The 10,634-nt window shown below is 44.8% G+C and overlaps 1 protein-coding gene and 1 non-coding gene across 2 annotated transcripts in view; both read left to right on the forward strand.

Annotated features, from left to right (window-relative positions):
* Positions 1–10,634, forward strand: part of CPNE4 (copine 4) — a 679,918-nt gene that overhangs the window by 52,569 nt on the left and 616,715 nt on the right. The window lies entirely within an intron of this gene.
* Positions 10,123–10,194, forward strand: TRNAC-GCA (transfer RNA cysteine (anticodon GCA)). Its single transcript has one exon. It is a non-coding gene; the product is annotated as a tRNA-Cys (tRNA).

A 10,634-nucleotide genomic window follows, 5' to 3' on the forward strand; every position in this document is an offset into this window, starting at 1 on the left:
CTTTCTTTTTCTTTGTCTTTTATGAAGTTACATGAAAAGTTTAAAATAAAGCCACTAAAAGAGACAACATGTAAAATGTCTTTGGGAATCCAAGGGATATGGCAAAATAATCTGACCTTTTCCAAGTTCCAATTTTAATTTGCATGCCTACTGTGTCAAAGTGAAGAAAACATTCTCAGCTGCATTACCCACCATCTGCTGATTTCCATTTTTTTCTTTCTAATTTCACCACCCACCCTCTGGGTTGCCACACTTGCCCTCTCCAGATGTCTTGTCACCTGATTTCAAGATGCGACACCCACTCTCTTAAGCCAGGGAAAAGGCACTGCTGTCCCACGCACCATCAGCCCCCGATTTAGTGGTTGTCTCATCTCAGCCATGACAACTGTCCTCTTGTGGTGATAGGTAGCATCATTGTTATTGAAGAATTTTCTGAACATTGTTCTTCTTCCCCTTCCCCCACTGTGGTGTATGAGTGATATTAATGACATTAGCTGACAGAATGGTATGAGAAATAGCCTATATTTCATATATCAGGAGTCCTCAGCATTTATGAGAAGGAGTTACTGTTCATTTCTCCAAATTCTTTGCATCCCTGGGGACCAAGGGTTTGGTTATCATGGTTGAAGTTCTTGAACTAGGTAAGATAGAGCCATCTCTGCTATGGAACTTCCCTTTCTACTGGGAATAGTAGCAAATACCAGGGATGGCCACATGACAGCACCAGTTAACTTCCAGAGCAGCCCAATAATGCATCAGAATCTTCCAGGAGATTCTGACCTATTGGCCAGGGGCCCCGCCTCGTCCCTGAAGATCAGAAGACATTGGCTGCTTGTTGGGAACCCCCATGATGGAACAACAGAAGCACTTATGAAGCACTTACTGTGTATATGGTGTTAAGCTTTACAGGAAAATCAAAGGAACATGAAACATGGGCTTTTGACGCATGCATTGCTAGAGCTAGCCCAGTGTTTGGGAGGCTTTAAGGAGAATGTGGGAGAGAAGACTAGCAAACTGAAGGTTTACAGAGCCTTTGTGTTGACCTCATTGTCATATGCCTGTGAAACCTGGACAATCTACCAGTGCCATGCCAGGAAGCTGAATCGCTTCCATTTGAATTGTCTTAGGAAGATTCTGAAGATCACCCGGCAAGATAAAGTGCTGGACACTGAGGTCCTTTCTTGAACTGAACTGACCACCATTCAAACTCTACTGGAGAGAGTGCAACCCCATGGGCTGGCCACATTGTTTGAATGCTAAACATATATGTTTGCCTAAAAGCAGAGGAGTTTTTCTTACAGAGAGGTTACACTAGGCAAGAACTCACATGGAAGTCAGAAGAAGTGATACAGGGATACTCTTAAGGTCTCTCTGAAGAACTCTGGAATTAACTGTGAGACATGAGAGACCCTGGCACAGGACTGCTCAGCATGGCATGCCCACATCAAAGAAGACACTGTGCTCTATAAGCAAAGCAGAATTCCAGTCGCTCAAAGTTAGACATCTCCATTCCGGATGTTCATGTGGATTATTTGTGCATGACCTGTGGTAGAGCCTTTTGAGCTCATTTTGGTCTGATCAGCCATAGTCAGACACACTGTACCTTGACTCCAACTTAGTGATGTCATTTGGTTCTCTTCCAGAAGGAAGGACAACAAACCAAGTGCCAGGTGCTGTACTAAACACTGGGGAGATAATTAAAGGCAAAAACAGTCACTTCTTTTGAGCTCATGATCTAATGGGAGAGATAACATGCAAACAAGATGTATACAGAATACATTAGGACTAATAAGCCTAGGGAAGACATTAGCATTGAGGGGGATTAGGAAATGCTTCCTGTGCCAGATGGGATTTTAGCTGGGCCTTGAAGGAAGCCAGGGAAGTCAGGAAGTAGAGATGAGGTGGGAGAGATGGAGGAGGGACCTTGAGTCCATGCTATATGAGTATTGTTTGAAGGGATCGGTCCTGTTTAGTCAGGACAGAACATGACTTGGGACATGATGGCTATTATGGGTCCTTTTTGGAACCCTTCCCCCCACACCCCCAGGGCAGAACCAGGAGCCACGGGCAGAAGTTACAAAGAGGTCAGGTTAGGCTTGATGTCAGGAAACACTCCCAACAATGGTGGCTATCCCAAAGTGGAATGGAGGCACCTCAGGAAGTGATGGACTCTCCCTCCTTGGAGGTCTTTCAGCAGAGGATGGTTAAATCTCTTGTTGGCTTTGTTATAAAGATTTATTGAATGCATAGGGTAGACTGAATGGCTGCTGGGGTCTGACTTCCAAATTCTGTGATTCTATAATCTGACTGGACTGAAGCTAAGTGTATAAAAGGGCTGGTGGTATGTAAAAGTCTGTAATAATAGGTTGGTGCCTGAGTCAGTCAATCGAGAAATAATCTCTACCAAGTAAGGACTGTGTTCCAGGAGCTATGCTGGGACCCAGAGTTGAAAAGATGAAAATGAAACTGATTCTGCCCTTAAACATCTCACATTTGATGGGGAATGGGTGATACATACAGCTGGCTGGTGCAGTGGCTGAAGCTCTAGGCCTGGAGTCAGTATGACCTGAGTTCAGATCTGGCTGTGTGATCCTTAGTCTTGGACTGCTTCAATTTTCTCACCTGTAAAATGGGAATAATCAACCTCATGATCATCAGAGTTATCAGAAGGATCAAATGAGACAATATTTGCAACATGTTTTGCAGCTCTTAAAGCCTTATATAAACCCTGACCAGCTATTATACTTAGATTAACCAATGCAAAAGATGCCTGAATTAAATAGAAGGTATTTGGGAAGGGGAGAAGGGGTAGCAGCAGCTGGCAACAAATTGTGGGATTGCTGAGGAGCTAGGACTTGATTCTCTAGGCAGCGTGGAAGGATTTGAGATTTTTGAACAATGAAAAGCTGTGACCTGAACGCTGCATTAGGATGATTAATCTGGCAGCAGTGTGTAGGATGACATGTGGAAGTGAGGTTTCAAAGTGAATCAGAGCAAGAAGAAGGAGCCAGAGGTCTCAGGCTCAGCGCACTAGACCATCTAGCCAAGTATCCACCAATAGACGATTTGGCTTTCCCTTCCTTATTTACTTTCCAATCACAGTGACACTATTCCTCCCCACAAGGCAACAAACAATGGAGATTGCTAAGGAGATTAAATTGCAATTTTACTACTTGAATTCTTTCCTTAAGGCCCACTGGTACCCCTGAGTTGTCCCTAAAGAGGATGTCTTCATTGCTTCTTACCTGCTCATTGATTGCCATGGAGGCCATTGTAGCTCTTCAGTATTGATGTCTTTGCTGACATCAAAGGCCGTCTGATCTGCCATTGATGTGGAAGTGACACCCTGGGCTGTCCCAAGGACCTCTTCCACAGTTCTAGACTGGAGCAGTCTTCTCTTGCCAGGCGCTGGTGCCTCATCCATGTTGAGGGTGATGTATTTCATGGATTTCAATTGTATTTAATATACTTCGCCTTTGTCTTCCAGGCAGGTTCTTTGAGGGCTTTGGTGATCAAGGCTGAGATTGGAGGTACAACCTTGGTCTGGACCTGTGTCTTCTGAATGGTGGATTTCACTGTTAGCTTTACTCTAGTCTAGTTGCTGGTTGCTTTGGTGATGTCATCAGCAACCTTTAAGAAGGTGAACTAGGGGGATCTGTTTTAGGGGTCAAAGAAGATTTGGCACCCAACACCCCTGCATCTCAAAAGCACTTTAATCTCATTGGGACCAAACACAGGCAGTATGGCACTGAGTAGGTATGATAATGATAATAATAATAGATAACATTTATATCGCCCCTACGGTGTGCCAGGTCCTATGCTAAGTGCTTTACAATTGTTATCTCATTTTTCCTCACACCAACCAGGTAAAGTAGATGCTGTTGTCCTCATTTTACAGAGGAGGAAACAGAGGCAGATGGAGGTTAGTTGACTTGCCCAGGATCATACGGCTAGGCTGGATCTGAACACAGGTCTTCCTGACTCTAAACCCAGTGCTCTTTCCAATGCACTACCCAGATGCCTAAGTTGAAATGGAATGCCTTCTAGTTTTCCTCTGAAGTTTCAGGCAAGAAAATCCATGTGAAATTGAGGGTCATCGATGAATATGCTGCAGGCATTTTCTTAGACTGCCCCGGCTCCTTGTTGTTATTTTTCCTCATCAATGTAAGCCAGAAGCTCTCCTAGGAGCAAGACCCTTTGACTATGTTGTCTCTTGTGACCTTGGGGCTTTCAGAGAGGATTGCCTGCTCAGTTAATTCTCTCTGTGCCTAGCTTACTTCCACCCTCTTGGAAGGCTCCTTTTAAAGGGCATTTTGCTATTGTTCATCCAATTACAGCTTCACTGGACCCTGAAGATCCTTAAGTTCTAGGGCCCTGATGTAAGGGAGGCCAACCTTATTATTTTCAGCGACTAGGGCATTGTTTAGTACAGGTGTGAGCCTCCTTGAGAAGCTCCATCACACAAAAGTCTGGTCTTGCACAACACACCCATCAGGGGCCCATTATTTGCTTACAAAGGGATTCACTGCCAGTTCCTTTAATAAAAGAACTCCCTTAGTGCCTCAGAACTTTTAGAGATGGAAGGAGCCTGAGAGAGCATTTGATTCACAGTGCCCTAATTTTGTTGAGCCAGGACAAGGCTTAGAAAGGCAAAATAATTTGCCTCAGATGAGAGGACCCAAAAGCCCGTGACTGCCCCCTCTTGGTCTGGTATTCTTCTCCTCCAAAGACCCTCCAAGTTTGCAGTACTCAGAGACACTGCCAGATGAAGGTTGGGTTGTGTGCTGGTCGAGTCTGGAATTCCAAGGAGCAGAGAAAGCCTCCCATGCAGTCGGTGCAATTACAGACTCTATTTGTAACATTCAAAGTACTAGTGGATACACAACCATACAAGAAGGCAATGAGAAAACCTGTCCCTCACTGACCTCCTGGGTCCCAATTTTGCATTTGAGCTGGGAAATGAAGCTACACCCCGCAATCTGCCCTATCCAGGTAATGGACTGGTTTCCAATGGGCCATTGCTGCGAGTTTTCATTGAGATAGACAAAAGGAGCTTGCAGACTTTGAAAAATGCAATAATCATCATCGAGAAGCATTTAAGTGCTTACTAGGTACAGAAGCAAGGCAAAAAATAGCCCCTGCCCTGATGAGGACAGCATGAAAACAGCCATGCTCGTGGAAGATGTGCACAGTGTAGAGGGATAACTTAGAGGGAGGCAGCTAACAGCTGGGGAGAGGGGGAGGGAAAGGTCTTCTGCAGGAGGTGAGGGAAGCTGGGGGTGGAGGTGAGGAAGGAGAAGTTCCAGAGATGGGAGACAAAAGCACTGACTGGGAAGATGGTGTCAGACGGGTGGAGCTAGGAAGAAGGCCAGTCCTCTGGATCCTGGGGTACATGGGAGCAGGTGCCTCACAATAGACATAGGGCCTGGTGGGATTCCTCTGGGCCCCGGGGCTGTGCCCGTGCACCCATCAGTCACTTGAGTTATTTCTCTGTGTGTGCCCTCTGTCTTCCCTCCAGGGTAGAGGCCCGGTCTAACCAGTCTACACTCTCAAGATGAGCTGCACCCCTCACAGCAACACCTGTAAGCCCTGGCACAGGCAGAGTGATGCATTGGTTTTCAGAGCCCCAGGATGCAAAAACTGCTCTATATTTTCTCCTCCAATATTTTGTCTCTACCTCTCTTCCTTAGCTTCCTAAAGGCAGGGACTGTTTTGTTTTTGTCCTCAATGTCTGGCACGGTGCCTGGTCCATACAAGGTGCTTACTAAATGCTCGTTGAATTGAGCTTTGGACAGAAATGACTCAGATACAGTGCCTTGGGAGGTGCTGGTGGAAATCAAATAGGAAGACTGCCAAGGAAGGGAAAAGGGAAAGGGAACGAGCATTCATTAGGCACCTACTTGTGTGCCAGGCATTGGGCTAATTGCTTTACAAATATTATCTCATTCGATCTCACAACAACCCTGGGAAATAGGTACTATTCTTATCCTCATTTTATTGCTGAGGAATCTGAGGCAGACAGGAGTGAAGTGACTTGCCCAGGGTCACACAGCTAGCAAGTGTCTGAGGCTGCATTTGAGCTGTGCTCCTTCTCCTGTGCCAGCTGTGGCCCTTGAGCCTTAGAAATGTCCCATGCTCTGTGCACCTCAGCCTGGAAAGAAGGCAAGCCTGGTAGCTCCCCTGAGTGCCCTATACTCAATATTTATATGTCATTTTAAGGTTTGCAAAACACTTTACATTTATTATCTCATTTGAACCTCACAACAACAGCCCTTTGAAGTATGTTCTGATATTATGCCCATTTAACAGATAAGGAAACTGAAGCAGACAGAGGTTAAGTGACTTGCCCAAGGTCAAAGCATCTGGGCTGAGTTTGAGCTTCCTGACTCCATCTTCCTCAGGAGGCTTTTCTAGGGCCTTCCCTTCCGAGATTCCCTCCCATATTTTCCATATACATCTTCTGTGTACTTGTTTATGTGTTGTCTGCCCCACTGGGACTGCTTTTGCCTTCCTTGGTACCCCCAGGGTTACGCACAGTGCCTTGCATGCAGTAAAATGCTGAATAAATTTGTTGACTGACTCATTGACTGAAACAAGGCACTCTAGTCCTCTGATGGGGTCACTTCTGGCTGAAACATCGGCGACCTTTGAGACGGAGAGCAGCTTCCAAGGGAGCTTCAGATTTACTGGAATGACTTGGGCACTGACAATTCTGGTTCATTGTTAATGTGTGTTTTTTCCAATGTTTAAACAGAGTACTCTAAGTGACCTGTAGCCTATAGCATGGCAGAGGACTCTTCTCAGTAGCTTTAAAATGTAGCCTGGGGTCAGTGGTGAGGAAGGCTGTTTGCTCCCTCCTCTGAAAAGCACACATTTTACCACCTATCAATGGGGGCTCTCACACCTTCCTATGTTGGCTGCTATCAGAAACACAGCAGTAGTGACATCCCTAGTGTCCTAAGCCAAGAGAGCACTGGACACCATGAGACCTGCATGGTTTGGCTCTCCAACCATGCAGTTCTAATCCAGCTATTCCTTCAGATAGTCCTGCAAGGAAATGAGAGTATGATTTAAGTGTTAGCTGTACTATTTTTAAGTGGGATAGATAGAAGAAATCAAGGGTACCTTGTCATTTGGGGAGTGAAAAAGTACCAGGTATGGGGTGGCCAGGTAGCACAGCGAGTAAGAGCACCAGCTCCAGTGTCGGGATGACCTGGGGATCGAATCTGGGCTCAGACACTTAGCACTCACCCAGAAATAATAACTGACCATGTAACCTTGAGCAAGTTACTTAACCCCGATTGCTTTAAAAAAAAAAAAAGAAAAAGTACCAGGTGGTGAGCAGTCCCTTTGGGGGCCAGGAGAAATGTTTAGTTCTGTGCTGATGTAAAAGAATAAAATGCCTTATCTGTTGAATCAGTTATCTGTCCATTAGATTTCCCAGTAACTCTCATACTCAAGTGGACAAACAGAAAAAAGTCTACCATTTTGTGAGAAGGCATTTTTAGGTTAGGCTGAAATGACTTGATTTGTTAACCAAATCTTGGGCCATTCTGGCAACTCTTATGCTTAAATGGGTGAGTAGGAAAACTGGTCCACCATTTTGTAAATATGCATTTGTAGGTTAGACTGAAATGAATTGATTCATTAGCCAAATCGTGTTAGCTAACCTTCTGATGTTATAATTTAGATATCTTTAAGAAATAGAGCTATAATTAAGGATTTTTGCACCTAAGGCAAACACTGCAAATTTGGCTGGGGCAGATGGCAGGAAGGGATCCTTTTTAGGGCAGGAGGAAGGAGAAGGAAGTGGCCATCACTGTTGTGAGAGACAAAGACCCCAAGACACTCCTAGTGGGCTGCCCTCCACTATCTCTTGCCCCAAAGGCATAGCTTTCCATTTAAACCAACCTAACAACACACTTAATTACTAAGAATAACTGCTTCTTTACAGTGGGAATTCAGGAAGTCCAGTTGTTAGGAATGGAGTGGGGCAGGAGGTAGAGTGATCACTTCTCAGCTAATAGGGACATGCTTTTGGGAAAGGAGCTGAAGGAGAACTTGATCCCGACCCCTCTAAAACCCATCTGTATCTACGTCACAGCGGCCACTAGGTGGCGCCATAGTGCATAGAGGACTGTACCTGGAGTCATGAAGACTCAGCTTGCTGAGTTCAAATCCAACCTCAGACACTTACTAGTTGTGCAACCCTGGGCAAGTCACTTAACCCTATTTACCTTAGTTTCCTTATCTTTTCAATAAACCAGAGAAAGAAATGGCAAGCCATTCCAGTATCTCTACCAAGAAAACCCCAAATGGGGTCATGAAAAGTTGGACACAATTGAAATGACGGAACGTCCGCTTCACTAATTTGTCATTTGAGGACCTTAGTTCAGATTCTGGCTCTGCTTGATTACTGTCTTGGTGGCCTTGGGTTACACCCTCAAGGACATGTGGCTAGGGATGATGTAGTTGGACAGCTCAGGTACTCTACTGACCCATTCTTGATTTCAGTCAAAGGTGATGTAGGCCCTGGGATGTTGAGGTGACACCTGTGGTGAATATAGGGGAGGACAAGGACAAGTGTCACCCAGCATGGGCAGGCGTGGAGGGGCTGTGGCCCATATCATAAGGGGGAGCACTCAAATCCACAAGGTCACAGACCTGGGTGAAATGAGGGAATCAAATCAAAGTCCAGCTTCCAGTTTGCCAAACCCCGCTTTTGATCACATTTTGAGCTACTTCTAAAATTCTTGCTTGCCCAATGCTGCCTGAATTATTTTTAGCTCTCTTCCTGGTCTTTGGAGTGCTGGGCCTTGGCATTCCCCAGATTTCATGATCAATGCATCTAATGATCATCATATATACAGCACATGGAATAGTCATTCCTACTTATAGCAGCAGCTAGGTGGTGCCATAGTGCATGGAGCTCTGGGTCTGGTCAGGAAGACCTGAGTTCAAGTCTAGCTTCAGACACTAGTCATTTAATCTTTCTGCTTCCATTTCCTCAAATGAGAAATGGATATAATAATGGCCACATAGAGACCTCATGAGGATCAAATGAGATAACACATGTAAAAGTGGTTTGCAAACCTTAAAGTGTGATGTAAATGCCAGTTCCTGTTTCTGTCTCTGCTACAGACTGATGTCTGGTGTGATGAAAGAACAGTAGACAAACTGGCCCCTTACTTCTTGTCTGAGCTCTCTTTTCTACTAGGCTGTGTATGCTGGACACAGTTGGACCTTGGGGTGGGATGAAGTCAACAATTTCAGTGTTGCCTCTCCCTGCCTCCCTTCCTGGTCAGAGTGGAGAAATGACAAGAGACCCCTTTGGGCGTCCTAAGGAGTCCATCTGACAGGGACAGTCATAGACCAGGTGCAGACTTAGAATATGTGTAACAAACCTTAGAATAGTTTATGATGCTGAAGTAGATGCTAGGACACACAAAAACCTCAGCTGCTATTTTGGCTTGAGCTGAAAGGGACCGCATAGCAAAAAAAAAAGTCTTTGAGGTGGTTCAGGGGAGAGGTCATTTCCCTGTTGATCCAGAGGTTTGTGCTTTGAACCTGGCGTCTCCCCAATGGATGACCTCACAGAGTTGGCAGCTTCCCAAGGGAATGCTGCAGCTAAACAGACAGGCTGAGTTCACTGATGGCCTGTTCTCATATGACTGAAAGTAGCTGACTTGCTCTGGCCTGGGATGCAGCTTGCAAATACAGATGGCGGTTTTGTACATCTTTGTTTTTTCTTAGATGATGTTTCTTGCAAGGGTCTTCCTGTCATTAAGGAAGTATTAGTAACCTGATCTCCATGGCTGAGCTCATGCCTCCCTTCTCTGTGATCTGGTTATTTTCCATATATCATGTTAGGTGTGATTCAGCTGAGTTATAATGGGAAAAGAGCCCTGGGGGCACCGTGGCTAATGGCAGGTCTAGAGGAAGGTGAAACGGATGGACTCGTGCTCGAGCTTCTATAATATTAAGCTATCTTTTATGATTTGTAGCATTCTAACACACTTAGGGAAGCTTTATGTGGCTTCTCTGACTCATGAACATTTGAGAGTGATGATGCTAAGCCTGAATCTAGAAGGCAAAAAAGAACTACCATCTCTTCTGAGGTGTGGGGGTATAGCTCAGGGGTAGAGCATTTGACTGCAGATCAAGAGGTCCCTGGTTCAAATCCAGGTGCCCCCTAGAAGCAAATTTTTTTTTCTATTTGCAAGAATAAGGTTTTAATTTTATTTCTCTCATATATCACTATTTGAATATCACTGTAAATCTAGTATCTTCCTTGTGGAAACCATGTGGCTTGGAATTACCTTTCTTTCAGTATTTACCACTGACTATAATCTAATTCCTAGCCCTGACTTCACTATCCAATGAGGTCCCAGAATTGGGCAGTATGAGAAAAGATTAGTTTGTATAGGTTAGTTCCTTGGCTTCTATCTGTCCCTCCTTTCCCACTGTATTTGTTAGATCTCAGTAAGATGATGAATAGTTGAGATTTTCATTATTCCGTCTTCGTAATAATTGAGACCAGTAAATGTTAGAGATTTTCAGATGGAAATTTGAACAAATAGCAATCAAGTATTTTGAGTTTGAGAAACCTTAACTTTGAATCATACAGTATTTCT

This window comes from Petaurus breviceps, unplaced genomic scaffold (assembly GCF_028583685.1).
Source record: "Petaurus breviceps papuanus isolate PSGF00001 unplaced genomic scaffold, PetGlider_PUasm1.0 185, whole genome shotgun sequence".
NCBI lineage: Eukaryota > Metazoa > Chordata > Mammalia > Diprotodontia > Petauridae > Petaurus > Petaurus breviceps.